Source organism: Aphelocoma coerulescens, chromosome 3, assembly GCF_041296385.1.
Source record: "Aphelocoma coerulescens isolate FSJ_1873_10779 chromosome 3, UR_Acoe_1.0, whole genome shotgun sequence".
NCBI lineage: Eukaryota > Metazoa > Chordata > Aves > Passeriformes > Corvidae > Aphelocoma > Aphelocoma coerulescens.
Window position 1 is genome coordinate 43,977,650 of NC_091016.1, and position 27,844 is coordinate 44,005,493.

General features: G+C 42.4%; 1 protein-coding gene across 17 annotated transcripts in view; it reads left to right on the forward strand.

Moving 5' to 3' along the window:
• The first annotated feature begins 9,316 nt into the window (after positions 1–9,316).
• The window catches only part of VIT (vitrin), a 63,387-nt gene continuing 44,859 nt past the window's right edge, over positions 9,317–27,844 (forward strand). For 2 of the 17 annotated variants that reach the window (XM_069009980.1, XM_069009998.1), the window contains exons 1-6: positions 9,317–9,455; positions 10,912–11,097; positions 11,832–11,929; positions 14,777–14,990; positions 15,122–15,320; positions 16,758–19,335. The gene's annotated coding sequence lies outside the window, so the exon portion shown is untranslated. Of the gene's footprint in view, positions 9,456–10,911; positions 11,098–11,799; positions 11,930–14,731; positions 14,991–15,121; positions 15,321–16,757; positions 19,336–27,844 lie in introns of all 17 variants that reach the window. The other 15 variants (XM_069009987.1, XM_069009993.1, XM_069009984.1 and 12 more) reach the window with 15 other exon arrangements.

Below are 27,844 nucleotides of genomic sequence, written 5' to 3' on the forward strand. Positions count from 1 at the left end.
GTCATGAGGTAGGAGAACAATATTTAGATCTCTCTCCCTTTGGCATAGGAATTCTAGCCTGTAGGCTCCCTCTGTCTCTCTTGATCAGCCCTGGGTTCTACTGTGAGGTTTTGTGATTGTTGGGGTTGTTTTCATGTATGGAACACCAAAATTATAGCACTATCTGGCAGAAGGTAGTAGGCCAACCAATTCTACCATTTTTGAAGGATGCTGTCAGCGTTTTCTGGCTTCCTCCAGTAGGATCTGAGACAGACATCTTACCCTAGATGCAAGGAACCCACCCAAAAACTCCTTGCTAGCTGTTCATTATCCAATTCTGTAATCACAGCGTTTTTGACATTGCTAAAGCAACCTAGCAAAACCAATGTGCTTGAGCATAATGAAGTCACCTTGAAAAATGCTTGAAGCCCTTAAGGCACCCTTTAAATTATGCCTTTAGCTACTCTACATATTAATTTCCAACCATTTCCCAACTGTTTTGATTAGCTATTGATTAGTACACTCAGCAGGTGTTCTTAATGGCCACATAATTCATGTGTATCAAAATCTCATTAGATCTTACTTGATTACTTCTTATTATCAATATTATTCGTTATTACCAACATATCAGTATTATACCAAAATCACTGCAGTTATTAATCATGAAGTGCAGTTATTAATACTCACATGTACAACCTGGCCTTACAAGTGGATTACCAACATCCCTGCCACTGACACAACCCTTTCTCTGGGACTACAGAGTTCAAACAATTAAGTTAATTCAGGATTAATTCTGTTCAATTTCCACATTTAAAAATATCCACTTCTGGATTGGGGAGAGGGAAAAAGTTATCATAATCCTTTGTTTATTTATGCCAAGAAAACCATTTGGGCCCACCTTTACCCTGCTAGCATTTTTGCCAAGCTGAAAACCCTTCAGGATGTTGGCACATTGAGATACACAACAGCATTCCTTAATAACTTTGACATTTCAAGCGCAAACATGAATAACTTGAGTGTGTAGTTGGAGGGAGTGGGATAGCCTACTCCAGTCCAGTCCCTGTTCTCAGTGCTGTTATGCATTTTTATCTGATGACTCATGTAAAAGTATTTCTTGTAGCAGAGGCCAGAAAACAAGAAACCCTTCATCCCCCTTTAAGACAGTGATTTTATTACAGTGTGAACCACTCAGGCTTGCACCCCCTTGCAGGCTCTCTCTTCATCCCATAAGTTCTTCATTCTTGGCTGCACAGACTAACACAATAAGAGAGATCTAGAGTGTGCGCATCCAAACATGGCCTATGGTTTAGTTCTTTCTTCAGGAGAGACAGATGGAGGCAAAACCCCTTCCTGAGGACAGGGTTCAACAAGAACATTGTTCTGCTGCTACCCTGGTGAATAGTTTCACCTTGGGCAATAAAGAAAAGGATTGGTAACACTACCTTGGCTCTGTTTTCAAACGAGCCTGGCAAACCAGGTTTTCTTCCAATGCTGTGTGTGCCTCTGCCTACCTCTCAAATTGCTGAAAGTGTGGAGTCTGAGCCTTCTCAGTAAATCAACAAATGCAAAGGATTTTTGCAAGCACTTCAGGAACTCTGCAGACCAAAGCGAAGGCGCCTGCAGGGTAAAATGGCTCTGTGTTTAGTTTTGGTCTGAAGTGCCTAATTCCCACCTGCAGCAAAAACTCCCTAATCCCTTCCTGCACTGGTGATGAAGGAATATGAAAAGCTACAATCTTGTGCAATTGGGAAAAAATACCTCTAAGGTCCTCATGATCAGCATATATTCCTGCTTCCTGGGAGATGGCAATTAAGTGATTCCAGATGAAGCAAGCTAGAACTGAAAACGTGGTCTTGTCCAGAAGAATGGAGTAAAGGTACTACTGAATACTCATATCCAGAGATTCTGCAAGAATATTTGTGCCTAGCAGACTCTTAAAGAGCTTCATATACCCACACTGAGATTAAAAGAGGTAAGTGAATTGCATTGACTGCAGGAGTGTCATCTAGACCTGTGCTTTCCTCTATAGCTTTGGGTACCCACATGTGTATTTAACACATACTTCTTAAAGTACTTTGTTTTCTGGGTTGGATTATTTTTGTATTATCATAAAAGGAAAACAAGACTGAAAACATCTTGATGTGCAGGAGAAGCACAAGAATAAATATAAGATTTAAAGAATGTCAAAATAGTACTACAGTAGGAACACAGAACAGTAAGAAAATTACTAAATGAAATGTAATAAGCCCATTACTGATAGAAAAAACAGGGCCACGCTGAATAATAAAAATAAAAATAGAACTATGGGCTGTCTGTGCCAATAATCATCTTCTTTGATGCTCAGTGAATGAGAAAAGGCCTCTGGGATAACAAACATCCAGCATTTAATTATGTAATAGGATGTAACCTAGTAAAAGGAGAGTGGAAGGACTTGCAAATATCACTGCAATAAATGCCCTCCTTCACTGATATTTGACAGCCTTCAGCAGCCTTTCACACTGTACACCAGCCAGCCTGGCTGCTGGAAAGAACCACTGCTAGAGCAAAGCTGGGATGGTCCTGGAGGGTGCATGTGTGGCCAGAGGCAGATCTGCTGGGTCCAGCACAAGGTCCCTGCAAGCTGCCCAAGCACAACACACCTCTATATGTCACATCTGCCACAGTGTTTGCAAAACAAAGTGTGAAGTCAAGAATAATATCTGGCAGTACAAATGAGAGCATGAACATCTCTTTGTGATGTGACCTGGCAAAGCCTTGTCATGTGCCAAAGACAAATTTCTAACAGATTCATATCACATTAATGTTCATACAGTGAACTGGGAGAACTTGGGGCATGCTTTGCACCACTGGTAAACTGCTGTGTGAAATGAACAACACCAACATCTCTGAGAATGAGCTACCAATCATGAGATAACATGTAGCCTATACAGGGATTTAAAGGGAATAGAAAGGGGGCTTTAGCTTATCCTTGACTGATACCATTTTACCTGACAATCCAGCCTCAGCTTCCTTTGCTGAAAGGCAGTTGAGTACATCAGCTGACACACATTGTTGTGTGTCCTATCAGAAAAAATCATCCCAGGCAAATAACCAGTTCAAGAATTTGAAAGTTTAAGTTCTTAGCTCCAGAGATGAGACCCATATCTCCCCACAGTTTGGAGGAGCTATTACCAGACCATTCCACATCCTTGGAGTCATGGCAAGGGAAAACATTCACTTTGGAAAACTGATACACCTTATTCTTTGAAAGATGCTATACATTCTTCACAAGAAGCTCTTTAGTAGTTTGACTTCTGAAGGAAATCAGAGCTTTTACAAGAGGCGAAGAACATGGACTCAGGAAGTGTGGGAAAATGTGACTCTTAGGGGGCTGTGAGAAAAGACCTGGCTAGCACTAGGATAATGAGACAGGTATGTATGCTGATAAAGGAGCCAAAAAGCTTGACACCAGACATTAGAACAGATAAGAGGGAGGCTCTACCAACTCCTGGGCTGCAGCAGTGTTTAGCACACTTAAGTCTTTCTCAGTTTAATTTAGATGTCCTGTTTGCTTATGCCCCACTCACTGTCTCTCTGTAATGGTTGGTGGTGCCCACTCATGTCTCTGTTGATTCACCATGACCTGAGGAGAAGCAGCGCTGCAGTTCCCCATTTCCAGTCTAACAGAAATCCCATGTTTCAAGCTTCATGTTTTCAGCTTGTTTTATTGGCACATCCCGTAATAACCCAATATGCATTTTCAGCAGGTGCTTTGGCAACAGATGAGGAAGAGCACAGCCAACAATCAGAAAGTTAGCAGGGGTGAATACACCACCAAAACACTTTCCAACTAGAATTCTTACCATAAAGAGGGCAATTGTTGCCAAATGCTTTTTCTCACCCAACCTACTATGAAAATGGAGCATCACCATGGAATAGCGAAACACAGGGAGTTCCCATAAGGTTAACTCCTACCTGGTTCTCGCACAAAGAGCCCTTTAAACATTTCTCATGCTAGCAGAAAAGAATAGGTCTAGCATATGCATCAAAAAACCACTACCGAGGGTAATCTCCCTGAACTTCTCCTGCAAAGACAACACGGATTTTGGGGCCTTCTTCCCTTTACAAGTATGTGCAATAGAAATGAAGCTAACAACATTAGTTATATTACCACAATCTATACCTGGAATGCTATTTCTGGTCTTATAAAATTATGGTTTCCAAATAAGACCCACTCAGTGATTCAGCTGAATAACCTAAAGACTTTTCCCTAATGCTTCCACCTGCCAAATCTGGAATAGTACTTCACCCAGCAAGTTCAGTTGTAGTTCAGTGGGCACAGTCAGGTCTAAGGATGCTAAACATATGGTCTCTCAGCTGTAGATCCCAAAGGTTTTGATGAAGATGCATGCCTCGGCTGCCTCTAATCCAGAAGAATTTGATTGCTTTCTGAGTAGCAGAATGTACCCAAAGAACTTCTGCCATAAAAAAATAAAATAAAAAAAAATAGGCTTATCTTATTTTTTTAATATAGTAAGCAAAATAAAAACTAGCTATTGTCTGGGCAGTTGCAGTCATTAAAGATGTTTAAATTATTTTCTCTGCTTAATCAAAACAGTAGGTTTACCTCATGTGTTGGTCTCACAGACTTATGGTATCTCACTGAGCTACCTAAACTTCAAAGGGCAGAATGTCCCACCACCCTTACCTACAGGTAACAGGAGGAAGCCCTCGTTTTGAACTGAACATTTTCATTTGTTAGGTTAAGGTCAACACAGAAAAGACAGCTTTTCCAGACACCCCACAAGAAAACCAGCTCATTCCTGTTATCTGTAAATCCCTATATTAGCCCAGGTTACCAACAGAGGATGAACGGCCAGACCAGGTAGCAAGTGGACATGCTTCCCGTCTCTGGCTGCCATTCAGGTGTCCTTTCATGACACCTGGATAAACCCAGCAAGGATTAAGTACTCTCAGCAGGGCCAGGAAACTGGCCTGGTCTGTGTGGCTGGCCTCCCCCTTCAGCACTGCTTTTACTTACAATTATTTCAGGCTTTGTTAACCAGGCGTGGTCGATTTGACTTCCTCAGCAACAAGCTTAAAAAACAAATAATCCAATTAATGGAAGAAGCAGGGCGTAAAAGTGTTTTGAAAGGGTTGGAAAAGCCAAGAGGAGCAGCTGGCACGTCCCTGGTGGGACATCTCCTTCCAAACAAGGGCACACAGAAACCCCTTGTTAGCACAGCGGGGACAGCAGTGTGGCTTGATCTTCGAACCCCGCAGTCCTCAGGACCACGACACATCACTGAGGCTCAAAACCAATACAACAAAGCCCTGTATGCTGAGCAGACATGCAGACTTACAGACCTGCAGTTAAATAAACTCCAGAGACAAATGCTAACAATTGTCAGTGCTGCCCGCTTCCAATCCTATGACAACATCTCAACAAGGGCTTATGTAAAACTTCTCTCTAGCTCATCAACACAGCCTTCATCAGGCAGCAACAAAGAAATATCAGAAGTTATTTAAGAGTATATATTTAGTCCTGAAATGAGTGTTTGTGCTTTAGCTGAGGTGGGAGAGGGGAGTGGGAAGAGGAAGATCGAGAAGTGTTCATAGTTACTCATATGGCAGCCATGGAGAATATGTGTAGGGCTATTCATTCAAAATGTTGTCTTTGATAATGGCATTCAGCTGCAGAAATCCCTAAATATCATTCATAGAGAGAGAGAACTCCTCTGCCTGCCTGGAATAATTAAAATTCAGGGCTTTGTTCCAAAATCCTTGTACCACTACTCCAATCCTCAGCCTTACTGTATAAAACCATGTGACAAAGAAGCTGTGTGACTACAAAAAACCGCACCATGGATACCCTTTTTCAGAAAGACTCACCACAATTATTAACCCTTGCAAATGCAGGATGAAATTCCTCCCAGCCACAAGTAACAACTCAACATTGGTGTTTATGGCCACAGCAATATCAGCACATGACCAGGCCTGTAAGATTTATTGTTGATGGACTGAAGAAAAAGCTGTTGGTCTTCCCTATTTGATCCTGCCACACCCAAGCAGCCAGGATCATGCCTGCAGCCTCCTTACAGCTTCTCCTCACAGTACTGAAGGAAGGAGAAACAGAGGACATCAGAGAGGAAACACCCCGTTTCCCTTCTCCATCATGCCCTTGCTTATGTGTTTATGTCTGTCCCTTGGAGCAAAGGGAGAAAAGGTCCTCCCTTTATCCTAGAGATAAAATCCTATTCCCTTGCAAGCAACAGCAAAATGATTAATTGCAAATTGCAAAGACTTCATCTGCAGGGTCTTCAGATGAGGCCAAGTCACAGAACATGTAAAATGTTGAGAAAGGAGAACACCAAGGCCGAGTGCTGGGGTGCTGCAGGATAAGGAATTTGAAATTCTTGTGCATAAAACTGTTCCAAAACTTTTTGAAGTTTTGTAGATTAGGAACAATAGCCACACTGACAGCAGTAAATGACACTCCATCAACTGTTTATGACACAGAACATGCATATACCACTTGCACTCTCCCACTGATGGGTGCCTGAGACAGCTCCTAGTCCAACGAGTTGACTATAAAACAGTTAGTGGCAGAAGTGAGGATGGTGCAAACGTCTTCTGGAATACCAGTCCAAGCTCCAAGCACTAAAATCTAGTTCCTAAGTTCGATCTTCTTCACGCCAATTGACTCCATGGAGGTTCACTTGCACTGTCACGATTTCCTACAGAAGAAACACCAAAGACATAACAGAATGTTTTCAAAAACTCTTCAAAAAATAGAAAAATAAAGAGAGAAATAAATGAAATCTAGCATTTGTACCTGTTTCCTACAGGTGCTGCTAAGCTCTTGATCACTCACTTTCTGAGCACTTCTTGTTTATATGTCTTAATTTGCATGAACCACTCTTGTAGAAGAGCAGAGGTAATGATGGAAAAAATGGCTGTGCAGATGTCCTTTGAATTCAATTTATCTGTTGTTTTTCATTTCTTGGATCCTTAGCAGACACCAGCCTGATTTTGTGCCCCAACTCTGTGGCCTGCAGAAAGTCCAGCCTTGGAAACATGAAACAACAGGGAGTGTACTCAGAACTTCCCATAGCTAGCCAGAGTTGTTTGGCAAAATACATTACTCACAGTAACACTAATTCCTTTCCCCACTCTTGCATTGAAAAGAAACAAATGAAGTGACAGACTAAAAAAAAAAACCAATTACTTTCCACAAATTAACCCTATTTATTTATTACATAAAAATCAGGACTTGTTTCAATTTTCTTACTCATTCTTGTGCATTGACTTTTTTTAGATGATGAAACACATTCACTCATTGGGGGAAAAAAAATTTAAAAAAGAAAGATGTAAAGCATTAATTTTCTAAAGACCAAAGAAATTCACTTTAAAGCAGCAGAATGTTTAAAGTGTAATTTCCAAAAAAATTAGTGTCTTCTTTGCTGGACTAGAATAGTTGGATGGAAACAATTATAGTCAGCACTTGCAGGTTTTTTACAGGCTTTCTCACGCACTGCCACAAAGGAGACAAAGCGAGCCTCTGATGGTCTCCTGTCAGGTAACTCCTCTAAGCAGTGGTTCGGAGTATATATAGATAATCCTAATCCACAGAAGTGACGGCTGGATGGCAGAAAGCCCGTGAGAAGGACATGTGGAAGGGGAGCTCAGCAAACACAGCAGGGGCTGTACACAGAACCACTGCACCAGAGGCCTCAGCAGCTGCTATTTACAGCTCATCTGGGCTGGCAGCAGCAGCTCCCCTGCTCCAGCACGCTGGAGCAAACAGCCAAGGCCACCAGGGAGCTGTAACACAGGCTAGCATGTAATATTTCACCTTGCAGCTGGCACAGCTTGGTTTCCTACTTTATTAGCTCACTCAGGAGGGGAACACACCATTTTAGGTGTCTCTGCAGGCCTGACACCTCCTTCTCTTAATACTGGTGTGAATCAGGATTGATTCCTCTGTTCCCCCTGCAAGTGCATTGCACAAGCACAACACACCAGATGTTTCTCACTGACCATAAATGTCTTTCACTTTATGGTAAGGAACTCACAGAAACCGTCACTAGCACTAAGCAGCCTAAGAAAAACTCACCATGCAGAGTTCAAAGCAGTTTTGGGCTGCTCTGCCTTGGTGAGCTGTCAGTGGAGACACAAAAGAGCTGAACCAGAATCTGGACATACCAACGTATGGCTGTGGCTGTAACTCACCAAAATTAACACAACAGAGGCCTCACTCAGCCTTCCTCTGACCTTACTTTTCCCTGGCCTTCTGCCTGGGGCTCGCAAACCCCTACCAGGATGCAACAAAAACCATTCGGATTTTGCAAACCGAAGCCCAAGCACTGATCCCAGCACACATCAGGGTATTGCAGGGCTGGGAGTGAAGCAGCAGGAAACCTCTCCCTTTTGCCTGGTCCTGAGCCACTTTTCCCTCAGCACATGCATTTTCACAGCATGTGTCTTCAGAACCCTGAGTGATAAGGTGACCTTGTCATAGCCCTTCCAGTACAAGGTGACCTGCCTAGTGGATGAGGCAAGGACTATGGATATGGTCTCTCCAGACTTCAATAAAGTGTTTGACACCATCTCCCACAGCATCCTCCCAGAAAAACTGGTTGCTCGTGTCTTGGACAGGTGGACTCTAATGGGTAAAAACCTGGTTGGATGGCCAGGCCCAGAGATTTGTGGTCAATGGGGTCAAATCAACTTGGCAGCTAATCACTAGTGGTGCTCCCCTGGACCCTGTTTTTGGGTCCAGTCCCATTTAACATTTACACTGATGATCTGGACATGAGGATTGAGTGCACCTTGAGTAAATTTCCCGAGGACACTAAGCTGGGTGGGAATGTTGACCTGCTTGAAGGTAGGAAGGCTCTGCAGAGAAATGAGCAGACTCAATCAATGGGCTGAGCACAACTGCAGGAGGTTCAATAAAGCGGAAATGCCAGGTCCACACTTTGGTTACAACAACCCCCTGCAGCACTGCAGGCTGGGGGAAGAATGGCTTGAGGGCTGTTCTGCAGAAAGGGACTTGGGGGTGCTGGTTGACAGCTGGCTGAATATGAACCAGCATGTGCCCAGGTGGCCAAGAAGGCCAGTGGCATCCTGGCACGTTTCAAGAATAGTGAGGCCAGCAGGATCAGGAAAGTGGTCATTGCCCTGTATTCAGCATTGATGAGGCTGCACTGCATTCAGTTCTGGGCCCCTCACTTTACAAAGGACATTGAGGTGCTGGAGTGTGTCCAGCAAAGAGCAAGAAGGCTTGTGAAAGGACTAGAAAACATGTCTTATGAGGAACACCTGAGGGAGCTGGGTTTGTTTAGCCTCAGGAAGAGGAGGCTCAGGTGGGATCTTACTGCTCTTTACAACCACCTGGAAGGAGACTGTACTGAGGTGGGGATTGATTTCTTCTACTGTGCCTGCAGTGAGAGGACCACAGGAAATGGCCCTAATCTGATACAGCGGAGATTCAGGTTTGATATTAGAAAAAAATATTTTCAATTTTAGGGTGGTCAGGCATTGGAATAGGTTTCCCAGGGAGGTGGCAGAGTTACCATGCCTGGAAGTGTTTTAGAGGCCTGGGTGGCCCTGGGTGGTGGTTTAGTGGTTTAAGGATTACAGTGGTAGTGTCAGGTGGACAGCTGGACTTGACGACCTTAAAGCTCTCTTTCAATATTGACTCTTCTTAGATTATGTGACTCTCTTAATGTCTATGGGATCATGGGCATCCCTCATAGGGCTGGTAAACCCAGAACCTATCTGCAAAATGCTTTTCATTTTTTGCTGGATTAAAAAAAGGTAATTAGCATAGAATCATAGAATAGTTTGGGTTAGAAGGCATGTTTAAGGGTCATTTACTCTAACACCTCTATGATGAGCAGGGAAATTTTCAGGACAATCAGGTTGCTTAGAGCCCTATCCAGCCTAACCTTGATTGTTTCCAGAGTGTTTTATCACCCTCATTATAAAAAACTTCTTCCTTTTATTAAATTTTAATCAACCTTTCTTCGGTTTAAAACCCCTAGCCCTTGACCTACTGCAACAAGCCCTGCTAAGAAGTCTGTCCCTGTCTTTCTTGTAGTACTGAAAGTACTGAAAATACCTTTTCAGACTTGATTCTGTAAGCTCTGCACTTCTCAGCTTTCTTTTCTGTAAAAGCTGCTTGCCTTTCTTTTCCTCTGATACTTTTTAAGAGCATGCATGGGATTTAATTTTCTCTCTCCCAAAACTATTTTTCAATTCCCTTCATTGTTTGCCCTTCTTTGAAAAGAGCTTTGAAAACCTAAGGTAGAAAATGTCAATTATTGAAATAGTTGGAAAGCATTTACAGTATTTTCCACAGTATAAAACACTCAGAGGAGTTAGCAAGAAGAAAATGTAGCGACTTTCCTCTTACAGTTCTTTGGGAGATTTAATGCTGGCAATTATAAGAATGCAAATGGTATTTCCAGCTAAACTGTGCTTGTGACTAAGCAATTTATTAGTAGTAGTTTACTAAATTTGGGGATCAAAATACAGAGCTCACCTTATGGTTGTGTCACTGGAGGCAAGGAATGGAAAATAGAGCTTATTCAGACAGATTTATTTTTCTAATAAGATGTAAAGAGTCTTTTTCTTTCTTTTACAAGTAACAAAAGAGCAGCATTTCTTCTCAAGGCTTGATTTCAGAGAAGGATTTAAAATTGCATTAGAAATTTGTGTGGCCCTCAAAGGCGTCATAGAAGAAAGATGACTCTGTTTGCTACTCTATTTCTACATTACTGAGTTTACAGTTAATTGAATTGCTACTGCATTGAGTGATGTTTATGCAGACTGCCTGTTTTCTGCTTTTTGAGTGGAAATTGATCATGAAAAATAGCTGGCTTACAAAAAGCATAGATACAAGCTACTGCACTGCAGAAACTTATGTCTACATCTTCTGTCCCTTAGGGTACACCTCATACCTCTGTATGACTGGAAATGTATTGCTCTGTAGGGCTGGAAAATTGATGCCTGGGTGAAATGGTGGAAATGAGCAGCAAAAAGGGGCACAGCCTGCATTCCCAACCTTGACCACTTTGCACACATACAGCAATAAAACCTTGGTCAGAAATATCCTGGTGGGGAGGAAGGGAGGTGAGTTTCCTGCTTGCAGCCCTGTCTGCTCTGCTGCCCTGGGCAGACAAAAGCCTTTCCAATGTCAGGCTGGTTCACACACAGCAGGGTAATTTTTTAAATGGTTTTAGTGACTGACAGCAGTCTGGAGCTTCAATACCCTCACAGTATTGTTCATAGCAATTAACACCTTGGTGGTGACCAGTTAAACACCAGAAACACTCTCTCCCATCCTGCTGGAAGTGAAAGGAGCACAGGGACAGGACAGAGATGGCAAGGAAAATTGCTGGCATTTCAGCCGGTCGGCTGGGGTCTGCCTGCCCATGGAGGCCCTTGCATCACTCTATATCCTCCTTGTACCTAGATCATAAGTCCCCGGGTGCACCCCCAGTACCTTCTTCTTGCCCCATCCCTCCACCAGGATCACAATTTTCCCCTCCTATATCCCCCACTCTGCCAGCCCCAAGCACCAGGACCCTATGGTCTCACTCCTTTTCTTCCCAATTCAATTCCACCTTGCTGAAATATGGGATGTTCTACCTCTACAATGTGTACCATCTTCCAATGATGGTGTTGCTGGGACCTGGATCCACACAAAAGGAGGTTTACGTGGGTGCAACACCATCCAGGAGTTAAGGCAATCTGTGTATTCCCACCCCATAATGAGATCCCTCATTACCACACTGGCACAAGGCCAAGCAACCCTGTTTCCTCTTTCACCAGCTGGATCACTCTTAGAAATTTTTCCTCCCTAGAGGCAAAGGTCCCTACAAGAACCGTGGGCAAGGAGATCCTAGAGGGGGGCCAAGCCACCACCACTCAACTGGGAGAGAAGAGTGTTAAGCCTTACATGGTGAGTCTGTTCACAGGGTCACTTGCAGAAGGGCTTTTCAGGAACTCTGTAAAATACCTGTAAAGAAAATACATTAATCCACACAGTAAACACACTGGCATTTCTGGCCCTGCTGCATGTTTGGACACTTCTGCTTGCCAGAGCAGCACTCTATTTTCTGCATGCTGCCTCCAGAAACAGCCTGCATTTTGAACAGTCTTCAGAGCCGAGAGCCAGAGCTGGAGGAGACAAGGATAAGGGGACCACAGAGGGGATGCATTCAGTTGCTGGGAAGCAGCCATAAGCTCTCTACTGTGAAGTGGCTTTTACTGGCATCACCTATTTGCTCTGACACCTGATGTCCTACAGAGCATAAACAGAAAACCCATCGGGAAAATAGTCAGGAAAACAGACAGTAACCCTGTTACTGGGTTTACATTTTCCAGGCCTGATTTGCCATGAATAGTTGAGCTTTACTGCCAAGGTAAGGGGCACTAGGATCCAAAGTGAGACCTGGTATTCTTGGCAAACTGAATTAACAGCGGCAATGATAGCACGTGACTTGCACTGGAAGTGGGTAGACAGGGAAAGCATGCTGAAAAAGCCATTTGTATTTTCTGAGGGCTCTGGTCCTCAGCTGCAAATTTCAACACTGAATCTACCACTGCTGAGACTTTTGATTAACAAAGAGCACTCTCCTGAATAGATGATTTGACTCCTCATAAAAGAAGTCTTATGGTGATGAATTAGGTTTTATATGAGGTAGTAGAGCAATGAAATATACCCCATTTACCCGGGAAGACTCAATCCCTACCTACACTGGATCCTAGATGAACAAAGTCCACATGCTGCACTTCTTACAGACCCAGTTCTGTTCAGTCACAATACATTTCCATCTGCAATAACTGCAAGTTTTGCCCAAAAAATGGTACCTAAAATTGATTTCCTTTGTGGCAGCATCTTGGTTTCTGATAGCAGACTAGAGAGATACAAACATCAGAGTCCACCTCCATAATATCACAGCTTTTAAAGCTGGTTGCACCTCTTCAGATTCAAAGATCTGGGGACACAATCAAGGCAAACTCCTCTTCAGTATCACCCTTGGCCTTTCCTGATCCCAAACATGATGGAGGCTTTTCCAGCCCCTGCATTTACTGATCACTTTATTTACGTTTCAGCATAGCATTTCTGGCAGCCTCTGTTCTAAATCAGGCATTGGGAATATGGGGAGCAGGAGGTATGGGTAGATTCAGCTGCATGGCAAAAATAATGATTTCCTGACGCACATGGTATCTCTGTGTTCTACTTCAAGTGCATCCTCCACCTCTTTTCTTTTTTCCTATAGAGATGTATCTTGAAATAATTAAAGGAAAGCAATATCTGGGCATTGCTTCTTTCTGCTACAGTCCAAATTTATAAGCAAATGCACCAGACTTGTTGGTCTTAACTAGTATTGTCTGCATGCCCACAGCTAATGCAGTACATGTTAAAATGCTCTCAGAGTGGACAAACACTGAACAGAGAGTAGTAACTTCTGAGTTTGCTCAAATGCCTCATTAGATTCTTTCTCCTTCCAAGCCCAAGTTCACTTTTCCTTATGTCTTTTGACAATTATAGAGGCTAGCAAGGTCAAAAGTTTCCAAAAGTGACCACTCAGAGCTCTAAAGAAACCCCCAACAATTAAAATCCAGGACAGTTAAAATGGTCACTGTTCAACTGGAAAGACTCAAGCTCTTCATGTATCAGTCACAGCAAAAGGGTCCCTTTCCTGCTCCCCACTATGAACCTTCATCCTTGGAGCCTGTGAGCCTACCCAGTTGGGATAGGGATAGCAGGCTCCCAGGGACCCATTCCCCTGCTTTATGCTGCAGAAGACCCAGGGTATGAGGTTTATCAGCTCTCTCTTAAACATTGCCCTGGCAAACCTAAAAAAGCTGATTTTGTCATCTTTTATCACTTTTTTTCCCCTCTGAGGCATAAAAATGAACAGGGGACTTGGGACTTACTGACAGAGACCAACTTCTCTACAGTCTCAGGAAACATGGCCTTTGCCATCTTCTCTGAGAAACACACAGTGATTCATATTTACACAGTGCAAGTTTGGTACACATCCATTTGACCAAGAATGCCAACATTTTGTATTCATTTGGCCCATGACGTCTCCTCATTCATAAAAAAGCAAAAAACAGAGGCCTGGATACCCAGTTGCTCTAATTATTTAAAGGAGTTTCTGATGCTGGCAAGGTCTACAGCACACATAATTCAGCCTCCCTACCTTTCTCAAAAACTAGACAAACACGTCAGTGTATTTTATACAAGCCTTACAGGACATTGGTTATTTTATTTACCTGAGGCCAATTTCAATATAAGTGCTTTTAGAAGCTAAAGCCAAATAATGTTAACCCCCTGGTTGCCTTGCCATCCCAATTATACTTTTAAGTTCCCACTCTGTTCTCTCTATGACTTGTTTTGTTCAGGTATAAATGATTTTCAAGACCAATTTGCCTTAAGCATAATAATGCATTAGTTAAGATTTTACTTCACAGAGTTTGAGAAATGTGGAAAAACTGCAGAATTTGAACTCCACTGCCACTTGCTAGGAGTTAACTGCAACTTATGCAACCATGCTGGCTTTGAACAGAGCCAGCACCGCCAGGCTGTGCGTGACATCTTGAGGTGTTTTAAGATTCTGGTCTCTGACTCCTGTGGTAGTATTTGGTTGAAAAGGCTTGAGAGTAATTGCTTGAGAGCAGAAAACTTGTTCCTTTTCGTTTCAGCACCTGGATGGGATTAGATGTGACATAGCTACATGTTGTCTTGCAGAAATCATTTAATTTTTCTGTTTTCTCTCCTTGTATGAGGAGTCAGGACTGCCTTACTAAGCCCACAGTGATCAGCTGAGAAGATACATTCACCAGTTTCTGTGTAATGATCACAAGCCAGTTAGTTCAGTCTTGGGTCTTATATATTTCCTACTCATAACCTGGAGAGCAAATGATTTCATGGTTTTAGAAGAGTAGCCACAGCCTCGTGCCAGAAGAGCAGTGTGCACCTTGGGTCCCACAAGTGGGACAGAGATCTGGTATGTGAGATACTCTCTACTTTCAAGTGGGAAAAATTTCCCAGACAAAGTTTAGATTTCTCTAAAAATTGTGCAAGCATATCTTGTTTTATAACATACCTGAAGAGTATTTTCTTTGCCTATACCTACAGCAGTGGGGCCAGAAATTCCTCCTGAGTGTTGGGGAGATGAACAGAATGGCTTGGGCTGCAGTACACACCTGGTCCAAAGGATCTGTATGCCTGTCAACCCTTTGCACCTCTTGGACCTCTTGGAAGCAATTTATGGCTTTGAAATCACCATCCTCTGCTCTCACTTAGATGTTGACCTACTCTGTGAACTTACTACACGGTAAAACTTTTCTCTCTCCCTGTTTCAAAAAAAGTTTGACCTGTTCATATAACTCACTACAGAAAGGCCAGACATGATCAAAATATTATGGACCAAGTCATTAATGAACTTGGATGGAATTTGGACATGTAAGTGCAAAAAGTGCAAAATTACAGGTTTCCCTGGTGGTTCCCTCACAGTAGCCTCTTAGATCAGGGGCCATACCAGCTGGTGAGCATCAAACCCAGAACATGTGAATTTATTTGCATTTCAAAATAGGGGACGTTTCCCCTGTATCATTTACCTGTGAATGACTGCATGAAGAGAGAGGGAAGCACGAGGGATCTTACATTTTTGTATTGGCTGAAATATGTAAGTCCACTAATTATATTATTAAAAAATGCTTTGTTAAAAATTGTTGAAGTCAGATTTTAATGACGATTAGATTAAGTGCAGTGAGCTTCCCTTCAGTGAAGTCAGATTTTCAGCTGCGACCCACCATGGCCTTTACCCAGCTGTTACCCAAAGCAATGTTTTTTAAACAAACACTGTATGCCTTGAAAATTCTGCATGACAGATGATCTCAAAATGAAGATTTATTTAAGGGTCTGTGACTAAGGTCCATCAGCAAGTGTCTAGTCTTCCAGGTTGCTGCTACCTCTGTTTGAAAACACCAAACTTCCTTACTGAGTCTTGGCCAGATTATCTCCTCTGTCCGTGCTAACACTGCTTACATACATATATCTCTCTTTCTGCTGTTTTATCTTCCAGAGTGAAGGTAATATCTGAGTAGGTCATTGAATTTTATTCAGAATGTTAAGAACCTTCTCAACTCTCTTTGACTCTCTGGTCCTATTCACTGCCTGCTTCAGGGGACAGATTAGAGGTCTGCGTTATTTTGCTTTCAGGATTTGTCTCAATGGATCATGCTAAATCCTGCTTCAACTAACATGCAAAAGAAAATACAGTATAGTAAAACTTAAAAAATACTACCACAAACACTACCAAGAGTTAGCAGAAAACTCAGGTGGAGGCCTTAGATTAGAAGCAATGGTGGGAGACATGAACCCATATGGACACAGAGCACTTGTCTTCCCCTAGACAGTCATGTTCAATACTTATTGTCTTCAAATTAGTGGCTTCCTGACTGCACAGCCATCTCCTTTGCAAAAAAATCTTTCCCTGTGGCAAATTCCAGCACCAAAGCAGAGCCATTCAATGTGGTCTACCTCTTGTTCCTGCTCTTTGTGTTGCCAGCTCTTGGGTGGCTGGAAATTGCCTCTGTCAGGAAAGAGCACAGGGAACGGCACTCAGAAATGTTGTGATAAAAAGAGACAGTCAGCGCCCTTCTCAGTGTTTTGTTTTGATACTCTTCAGTTCTCCATTACAAACAATAATGAGAGGCTGAATACCCTGAATAATAACAAACCAGATAATTTTCTTTTTCTGCCCACTCAGTGTTTCTGCTACACAGTTCCCAGGATGCTCATTGCCAGGATGCCAGGTTAGCTCTCTGACAACAATGCAGAAATGTGCCACCCAAATGGCAGCATTCTTGACCCTGAGCCAGGAGTGGACCCAGCAAGGCTGGGAGAATAAGGTGGGTGCAGAGTGGACAGGGCTGCACCATTGCTGTGTTTCTGGAAGCAACAAAGCTCTGTTCTCACACCACTGCCTTTGAGCAAAGTCCTGCCAGGTCCACGCTGGCTCTTTGCCCATGGTACAATTTACCCACAAATAAGATAATTCATCCATGGAAAATGAACAGTAGATCTATCAGCTGTTTCTTTTGTAAAACTGTCACCCTGCAGCAACACCAATGAAGCATGACCTTGGTGTAGGCACTGTTGCTCTTGCTTTGACACCTTGTCGACAAAGTTCCACATGCCAACAGCTACAACCCTCAGTGAGCTGACGTGGGTACCAGAAGCTGAACCTCAGGAGGACTTTTTGCCTGTACCAGTTATCCCAGTCATCTGCTGTGTCTGGCTTCTCAGTTCCATCACTCAACACCATTCCAGCCAGTCTGATGCAGTGCTGTTGTGTGCTCTGCGGGTGCAGCCTGAGCCTTTGCCACCCAACCATGGTTTGGTTTGCCAGAAGCTCAGTCTTCAGTACTCTCACTTGCACTGGTTTGATATCAAGACTCTTTGGTAATCCACTGACCTGAGACTTTAAAGCAATACAGGCAACTCAGCATCTACATAGATTCCCATGGATTTCTGCAAATAAGCTGCTTGAATGGAAAGGAGGTGGCTAAAGACCGGTGAAGGTTTGTGCCCAAAGATTTTTGAGTCTATCAGCATCTGCAGGTAAGGAGTTGTCATGGGGACTTCAGCCTTTCATCAGCACTGGAAAATGACACATAGCCACTTAGCTACAAAACCCCAGTATTTAGATATTTGTCTCCTAATACTTACAAAATTCTAAACTTGTAGTCCTAAAGTCTCGGTCTTTTTGTCCTCATTATTTGGATAATTAGACCTCACAAAGCTTTATGAAAAGGGTGATGATATTCTGAAATTGTTAACTTGAATTAATAACACTTGAGGGGGGAGAGTGCTTCAGGGTTTTTTCAGTAGATCTTCCAGGTAGAACTACTAACAGATTTGCTGTCTGAAGAGGCTTTCTGCCAGTCCACTGCATCCTGCCTTGCATGGACTCACCATGGCAAGCCAGAGCTCCTGTACTAAGAGAATCAAATAAATTACGGATCATTATATGATCCACAGACAGAACTTGTTGATAAACTTTTGATATTGTACTGTTTATTAATATGTGGAGCTGTTACACAGTTTCTGCAGGTACTGGAGTAGATATTTACAAGTAACAGGTAACCACTTTCCTTTTAAACTAAACTCATTTAGGGGATTGCTGAATCAGGAACTGTATGTCTTTCTAATGTGTCTTTTGAAGTCAATCTCCTGTATTTATACTAGATTTTCTTTTCATCAATAATGATCTTAGATAAAACAGTGCATATTCACCCATGGATATTGTCTATGCACTTCTGAACACCTTGATGGAATTGCAAATTATAGTTTACATTCTAGTATCCTGGAATATTATACCAGCACTTCCTGTGATAATCTCGTAAATGCTATGATCTTTATTACCTCAGCAAATTTTTCTTCTTAAAGTTACCCAGGAATTTTAGGAGATCTTCATACAGATACTTAAAGAAATTAGTCATTTTGTATATCTCATTTGGCCAGATCACACTTAATGAGTACCAGTTTAGTAGCCTTTGGGAGCATTTTATTAAATTCTCACATCCAACTTCATCAGAAAGAACCCTCATGCCATACTTCTACTTCTCTGTGCCCAGACTCACAGGCTTACTCTGTCACTAATCCTCTGACTTCAGGGAAACTGCTGGGGGAATATGATGCTATTCACATAAGTAAAGGCATCACAGTCTGTCTCTTCAAAAGATATTTTTCCTCTTTAAACCCAACCTGCACCTAACTAACCTGGCAGCAATAATTTTTAGAGCTGTGAGGTTTACTCTCATCTGCTTTTTCTAGTTGTTTCACTACACTGCTGATCTGCACAGGGAGGCTGAAAAACAAAAGAGCCAAAACAGCAGTTGAGTAAAGCTTCACTTCACAAAAGAGAAAAACTTGACAAATCTGACAGGCTAGTGCAAAAGGAGCATAGAAATCCCTACCAAAAATATGTGGGAGGGAACGTATATTTAAAATAGGACCGCCTAATTCAGCTGCTAAGTCAGTGTAAGGAGCTCTGTACGTCTGTGTGTGAGGGAGGGAGAGGGAAAGACAGAGAGGGAGAGAGGAGCAGGGGAGGGGGGGGAGAAAGAGACCAATGTGCCTTTCACAGAGCTGGGAGCTTGATGGGAATGTTTGATTAGCTCCTCTCTGAAAGAAAAAAGGTGTCCAGGCCTCCCTCTGCTGTCTGTCTCTCTTTCTGTAAAATAATGTTGGCTGGAGTTCGGAGTACAGAAAAGCTTGGAAAAAAATCCACTCTCATACTGTGTGGAGAAAAGGAATAAAAAGTTGCGCACACCTCAAGCAAGGTAATTCTGATGTTGTTTCTCTGCTATATTTATTTAGGGGGGAGTGGGGGAACTTGTGTTTTTTGCCTGTTGATAATAGTTAAATATTTTCACTGCTGAGAAACTGTAGGGACATGATGTTTTATTTAGCATTCCAGCTGTGTGCTTAGGATCAAAGACCTAAGAAGTTGAAGACATAAAAGTAGAATGAAATTGTACTTTACTCATATATACTTCATGAAGTATTTATGAAAGCATTAAGCCCCTGCTGTTAGAGTGGACACATATACTCATTCCCTGAACAGCGAGAGCTTAGCTATATGATAAAGAATGGTGTGTATAAGCCACACACCAATAGATATTAATTCAAGCCTTCTGTTCAAATAGTGTGTGATAGACAGTGCAACTTGTTCCTCCTAAGTTTAAAACTGTTTTGTTTTCAAGACTTTTTCACTAAGTCTTTTTGATCAATAAGAAGGTGTGTCCTGTATCATTAATTAACATCACCTGGCAGTGGGGGACACTAATCTCCAAGGCACAGAATGGAAAATGGTATTATTCCAGTGATGTGTGTTTCTGTGGTGTGAACTCCCTTGCTAATGGATAGAGATGTATGAACAGTACAGTAACTTAGACTCTATACAGCCTTTTGTGATAAGTGCTTGTTTTGGTGGTGAGGCTCCAAAAATGAATAGCATTGTCAAGCCTGCCACAGCCGCTCAGCTCTCTGTGGAGAGATTAGAGTCTGGATAAGTCTCTTCAAAATGTGATTTCTCTCCGACTAGTACAAACATGAACCAAATGCCCCAAGCTAAATATCAACTCTAGTTAATATTTTGTTCCTAGAGTTTATGGGAACTGCACCAGAGCAAAAAAGCAAAATTACAGCTTGCAGAGGCAAGTCCTCCTTAGAGCACATTGCTTTTACTCTAACCTCTCCAAAATGTAAACAAAACAAGAAAACATACACAGAGAAAAATGTGTTTAGATGGCTGTTAAAATACATTTTACTGAGAAGAGCCATGGGGTTGTATGCATTTATAGCTTTTGTTTTCCTATATGCAACCTGAAGTTAAAAACACTTTGTCTACACTCAAAGAAAATCTATGTTTTCCTGTATCTGTATTATCATATTCAGACTTTACTCAGTTCATCACTTGAATGACAGTCATGGCTGTAAGACTGATCTCTTTCAGAGATGCACAGAGAACTCAAGCAAAAATAACTGCATGACAAACACATTAATTTTCAAGTATTACGTTAGTATCTTATATTAAACAGACTTATTTTGCTTGCATTTTTTATCTAATCCTTTGAGTTGCTGGGGCTGTTCTCACCAGGAGGACTTCCTGTCTTTTAGCTATCCAGGACATAAAAAGCATTTATTTAAGAAGAAACTTTGAATGTATTGCTAATACTGTGTTTCCACCTGTAGTAGTAATGTTATGTTCTTAACTTGCTTTTAACTTGTTCCTACCTTTACTTTATGTAAGTCACTTTTCCACTAGTGGTATAATTACAGCACTTACCACTGACTGGCTGAACCAAGCAGTTTTACTAGCTACACGAGCTTTCCTAACACTTGGAATGCAAGAGAGATACTCAACGTGGATTCTCTTTTGTCTAATAAAGATGAGATCCTACAAAAGCCTTTCCTTTAGAGGGGGCATTAACAAGGTGTTCCCTTTTCACCCAGTTACTGACTTCCACAGAAGTAGCAGGAAATGAATTTTTACTCTCCTTTTTGTCAAAATTAATTGGAGTATTCCTAAAAGGGGACTGCCTGAGCCACAGTGTGAACACAGAAGCTGGGAAAACAGGCTAATTACTTCATGTTAAACATCAGTATTATTTATTATTTCTAGCCATTGTTTCTTAGAAAACATTGCTAAAAATAAACCTGAAGTTTATGTAACAATGGCATCAAAAACTTGACCATATCTGGTCTGTCTGGGGAATTTTGAGCTTCTTCCTTTTCACCTCTGAACCACAAATAAAGTTCTAGTCAGAAAATACTGCAAACCTAAGGCTCAGATCATGCATGTACAAGTCCCCCGCTTTACAAAAATCTCCTAAATCACAGAACCATAGATTGGTTTGTGTTGGAAGGGACCTTAAACACCACCTAACCATTCCAACCCCGCTGCCATGAGCAGGGATAACTTTCACCAGACCAGGTTGCTCAAAGCCATATCCAGTCTGGCCTTGAACACTTCATGTGACATCCCCAACTTCTCTGGGCAATCTGTGGCAGTGCCTCACCGCCCTCACAGTGAAGAATTTCTTCCTAGTATCTAATCTCAACCTACTCTCTTTCCGTTTAAGTGTTGATAGGTAAGTCATTTAAGGCATCTGGATGAAATAAGCAAGAAAAAGTGATAGCTCAGCTTAGTACCTGCAAGTATGCCTGTATTCGTGAGAAAAAGTTCTGTGGCACTTGTGGACATGAACAGCCTGTATAGTGGGACTGGCATGGGCAGGTGCCAGAGCAACAAAATCTGTGTTGGTCCATTGCAATTGGCTGGGGTGGCAGTGTCTTTTCTGGACGGGTAATGAAAAACGAAAGTCTGGAATTTCCTGGAAATCCTGGGGGGATGTTCTGGCCCCCTGAAGCTCTGGGTACACAGCAGGACTCCTCCAGCCTGCTGCACCATCAGCTGAGGTTTAGATTTCTCATTCAGGGCTCAGGAAGTGGACACTGAACATACAATATGTCCTTCCTTCTAAAAACCTGTCCATCATACAGGTTGTGTTGAGAAACAGAAACACAGAAGTGCAAAACTGACAGTTTGGTGTTTGATTTTTTAAAAATAAAAGAAAAATAATAATCATAATAATCATCAGCATGTACTGTACAGAAAGCCAGGGAGGCTGCAGCTACAGTAGTCACGGGTCTGCTCTCTGCACCTTCCTCCTGTGGAGTAGATTTTTAAGTTCAGAGTCGGAGGGAGAAATAGGTGCTTAACACCTACTTAGAGCACTTCAATTCCTCTTTTGAACTTGCCGGGGCACAAGGAGCCCCCTTGTCCCAGCGCCGCCTGGGGAGCCTGCGCTAGAGCTCAGCTGGGACCTGGGACAATGCAGCCCCTGTTCTGGGCCCGGCTGTCGCACAGAGACTATAATTATCTCTCTTCTAATGACCAGCCAGGCAAGATAACAGTTTTCATGCTATGTTTAGAAAACAATGTCTTACTACAAATTGACGGTTCATTCGTCTGCAAAAGAGTCTCTCTAACAGTCCTAAAGCAGCTGCCATTCTTTTGCATCCCAGTTCCTTTATTTGCTGCACATTTCCCTTTTGGAAAACCTGAGTAAATGCTGCGCAGGCAGCACAGCTTTCTGCTGCCACACAAGAAGCTCAGAAAGGCACAGAAATGCGCAGAAAATCTGTAGCTGTTCAGATTGTATCTCTGCTAGTAAATAAAACCCTGACGACGTGTCTTGTCAGAGCCTGCATTGCCCTTATGAACTCTCTAAGCCCCCAGCCCAAAGGGGCTGCAGGCACCGCTGCGAGCACGATGCAGGGCAGCAGTAAAACTGCCTTGTGCCGACTCCTGACGATGCCCAGAGGAAAGCAAGCTGATGCAAAAAAGAGGGATGTGAAGGGACTTGTAGATAAAATGGGAGCATGTATTACTGACAAACTTTTCTTCCAGCACTGCGGCCCATAGACAAGTCAGGGTCTACTGAAATTCTGTAGGCTCCAAAGGCATATGTGGGGTAGCTGTACTGAGCAGCAGCGACTGCAGCTTGTGTGGGTATAGTTGCCCCTTGCAAAGACCGGGAGGTGCCATGTTTGGGCAGTCCTGACAGCATGGCACTCATGGGCTAGCTGCCCAAGTATTTGCTCTGGGCTCAGCAAACATTCTGCACCTATCTCTGTGCTGGGGCAGCTCTACATTTAGTGGTGTCTGAGGGCTACTACCACATCCTCTGCAGGTGCCCTGCCAGCAGAGAACAGAGCCCATTCCCTATTTCTGCAGCCAGCTCACCCTCATCTCGCTTGCCATCTTTCCTGTTCTCCTCTGCAGCAGGATGTGGCTGGGTTGCCTTGGGCTGTCTTTCCTCTTTGGGCTCATTTTTCAGTGACCGGGGCCTGGAAAAAAAACCAGAAAGTGTTGAACAGAAAGAAAATTTCCCAACGGCTTGGAAGCATCAATATTTCTCATGAAAATGCATTTTAATTTCAAAAAATAAATAACACCATCTGCAGCGTTGTCCTTCCCTTTTTAAGCAGAACGCCCAAGTCTATAGCTCATATCCTGAACTGGAAACACATTTGCATTCAGAAGAGTATAATCATTTCTGGTTCATTCAAATTATCTAGGTTTATGCAGTTCTTAACACCAGTCTTGCTGTAGTGGCTGAACTGACTTTCCATCCCATCTTTGCTTTATCTCCAGAACTTCAGAGTGCATTAAGAGGTCAGTGGCACATTAAGAACACAGTTACCCTTAATGTGTCTCATTCTACAGAACATCCCATAGACACAGATACAAAAAATACATTCAACTTGTATTTGCAAGCTGTTACTCAGCCTATCACCTTATAAAATATCTTTGTAAATGTAACACACGTAACACAGCAGCCAACAGTCCTTCAGCTGGCAGCTTGTTTCATATGAAAGAAGTGCATAATTGCCAAGTGACAGTTACACATGCGCCAAAATTTCAGGGAAAATTCTGAATGTTCTCGTGTAGCTTCATGCAGTCCTTTAATGTCCCCACCAGGATGATCTGGGGATTTCCAACACCTTCAGTCTTGTACACAAAACTGTGGAAATTTTTACCTCTCAAAAATCACTCATTTACAAGGAAGTTTGGACACGGCCATGTCTGTGCCTCTCGATCTCCCTGCCAGGTTCCTTTAGGGACTCAGAAGGCTTCATTCTTTTTTGTTTCCCCCAAATACGTCGTTTACCCTTCAGCCCATAGAACAGGGGTGAGACACAGAGGAAAGCTGGCAGCAGTGCTGTGTATTCTGGCTGTGGACAACTTCAGTGAGTCAGAGCTACAAAAGGGTAAGGGCTCCCTCACTACAGGGCTATTTTCACAGCTGCCAGCCAGCTGAGGATGATGGGAGTCCGTCCTGCTCGCCTTGGTGGGAGCCCATCCTTCTCACCTCTCTTGCATTGCATCTTCAACACTTCAGAATTTTGTTCTTCTGGACTTGGCTGAAGAAGTTTTAGGACATGAAGCATAGGAAGAAAGAGGCTGTTTGGAAATGAGACTACATGGGTAGGGGAGTGTCCAGATGAGGGAAGTGAGAGGTTAGAGAAGTATAGAGTAGTTCCAATGGAACAATTTGGTACAAATATTACAAGGGCTATTACTGGCATCACATAAGTCAGAAAAACCTACTTTCACCCTGTTTTGGAGACAGATTTTCCACCAAACTGCATCTCAAAATAAGTGGTCATTTGAGACATAAAGCCTCAGTCTTCCATGGTCTACATCTTCTATTCTCATTGGTGAGATCTGTGCGTAGAAAGAAATACATAGATTAGGGAATAATTAGATTGGAAGTAGAAGCTCATATGGTAATCTCCTAAAGCCAAAGTTCAGAACAAAATTCCTGAGCATGGAAGTAGATTATGCAATACTGAGGTCTGCAGGCTTGGTTTGTTTTAAAAACAAAAGACCACAAATTAAGAGTTCCTGCTCCCAGTCCATGTGGTTTCCTTTTCTGATCTTGGTCTCTCAGAAACAGAACCCTGTGATTCATCTCTATGCAAAACCAGAAGGTTTTTCAATATTCTAATATACAAAATTAGTAAAAGAGTGTTTCTCAGCAATTTCTGGCTGCACCTACACTGTCACAGTATCCAGGACTGGGCTCTGGAGGCCACTTTCTCTGCCATCATGTTTCCTAGCTCTTCATTTCCCCTCCAGGGCACTCAGATACCAAGGAATGTAGTTTTGGAAGCTTAGCTATTCCTCATGTTGTCTGCATGACCCATATGTTAGAGAGACCACTCCTGCCAATTGCCAAGGGCTGCCAACACACATGCCATAAGGCTGCACAGCTTGGCCCTCACTGTGTCATGTCTCTCACCAGCACCTCCACCAACAGCATGTCTTCAGAAAACCAGCACTACCCATAATAGCCTCATTTATAGTGCTGGCACTCATTCACATCCATAGCTCACTTTCCTCCCAAAAGAAGCCTGGAACCCCAAGATGACTTCTTCAGTCATTAAAAAATGGAAACACTACTCACAGGTCCATGGTTTTCAAACTGATCCCCAGAAGAGCCTCATCAGATGAGAGACCTCAGCCTGAGTGTGCCTGCTGGGTTGCAGGTGGGCTGCAGACCAGCATCAGGAGGGAGGGATACAACTGGAACAGTCTGTAGCAAAGGCAAAGCAGCAATGACCACGGGCTGGGGAGGGTCATGGGCAGGGTATGGAGGAGGGTGGCCATGCAGAACGTCCTGGGGTGTGGGGTCAGCCATCCTGACCCTCAGCAGCTGACCCTTCAAGGAGGCAAGTGATTTGGAGGTCCCAACAAAGCAGCACTAGATGACTGAGGGGCATAAGGTGGTTTGGGGTTGTTTTCTGGTTTGGGTTTTGTAGTGACCTCCCTTGTAGTACAGGTTAGTTTTTTCTAAACTAAAGGTATCAGAAAGATATTTATCTGAGAAGGCTTGAAGGAAACATTTCCGATTAGAAATAATGCCCTTAAGAAGAAATAACATTTTTTGAAAAGTACAAAATATATAAGGAAAAATGTTATGCAGTGCAAGGAGCATGAGACTATCATTTTTAAGAGATCTGTAATGCAAAATTGAAACTAATTTCTTAACTTCAATTTTCTGGTTTCCACCACAGAAGTGTATTTCAGCTCAGGTTTTCAAAATGGTTTCTACAGCATTCCCGTGTTTCCTGATTTGCTGAAGACCTTTTGTGAAAGGTGCTTCCTTGATCAAGTTGTCATTACTTGACATAAATTAATTTCACCACTTAACTGCCTTACTTCAAACCAGTGCCACATGCCAGGGTAGTTCCAGTTTTGTTTTGTTTTTTTTTTAATAACAAATATTTTCTGGCTCCTTATCCAACCAGTCCCTGGCTTTGGCATGGGACATCACTAGTCATACAAACTGTAGGAGTTATTGAATTGATAAAAGTTTTCTGTGAGCTATTGTATAAATTTACTAGCATGCTTAATGATGAGTTTGGCTTTTGATTTAGACATATAATTCACTTTTGTAGTAAAGGGTTATGTGTAGCTTTAATAAGCAGAGAGTAAACATCCTAAGGTTTCTCTAAATTTCTGCTTCTAAGTTTCTACCTAAAAAAAAAATGTTGTTTTGTTTGAACATGCTACAGAAATTCCAAAACCATCCCCAGGGTTATGTGCAGTTTTTTCAGTGCCTTTAACAGAAATTCTTTGCTTTCAGACTAAATATGTACCTTTAGGGCAACTCTGACACACGACACCAATTCTTAGTTTGCAGGCAGCACAACAGCATGGTTACTCCGCGCTCTTTATTGTCCAATCTGAGAAACCATGTATTGCACTTTAAAAAGTCACTTTGACCTGTTTGAACTATTTGTTGGAAATAGAAAATGGCACATTTTCTAAAAAAAAAAAAAAAGAAAGAAAGAAATGTGGCCACAAATCTCATGCTACAAAGCTAGCACAACCCTCCGCGGCACTGCTGAATTGCAAGTACTTGCCTCTGCCCTCTATTTCTTGGGAAAATGGCAGTGCCAGAGATTGATGGCACCTGGCTGGGGTCTGAATGACGTTAAGCAGAAGTAGTCAAATTAGAAAAGGGGAAGAAGTTTGCCTGAGAGTGAGGGGGGCAGATATGTGAGCAGACAAAAGCCATGGTGGGGAGGAGAACAGAGGGAGGAATTTTTCTGGATAGGGATTCACAGGTTTAAGCTAAGAGCAATTCCCAATGAGGTACGAAAGCTGTGCATCAAAATGAAAAATTAATGCATAATATATTAGCAAAAACCAGGAAAGCCCACTGTAATGGTCCCCAAAGAAGTCATCATCCAGATAGTCCAAATTATATTTTCTCTGTGGGTGGGTGACAAATTCTAAATATATCCTTCCTTTGCTGGAAGGGGCAGGTCAGACCAACATAATTGATGGTTTTCTTGCTGAGACAGACGAACATGTATAATCATTGCAGTTTTATTTAAGCTCTGAGAAAGGTCTGGCAAGTAAAATCACACTGTAGTCTTAAATAAATTACTTTCTTCTGAAAGAGCTCTGTGGTAAGTAGAGAAATCATTGTCACTGTTACTTCAACCTTATGTTTTAATTTCAGGGCACTGCATGAACACAAAATGAGTAGTGCAGAGCTGCTTGCATTTTTTTGTCTCTAAATTGCTGGATATAGCATCTCTTCATTATACCTACCTGAATGAGAGCTATTTTAGACTAAATTCTTCTTGCCAACCTGCATATAAACATTTGTTCAATCAGCTCAGAAAAAAATTACTCCTGTGCCCAAAGTGCAACTTAGGTAGAATTTAGACCTCTGAATCCACCCATACCTCACTTCAATGACT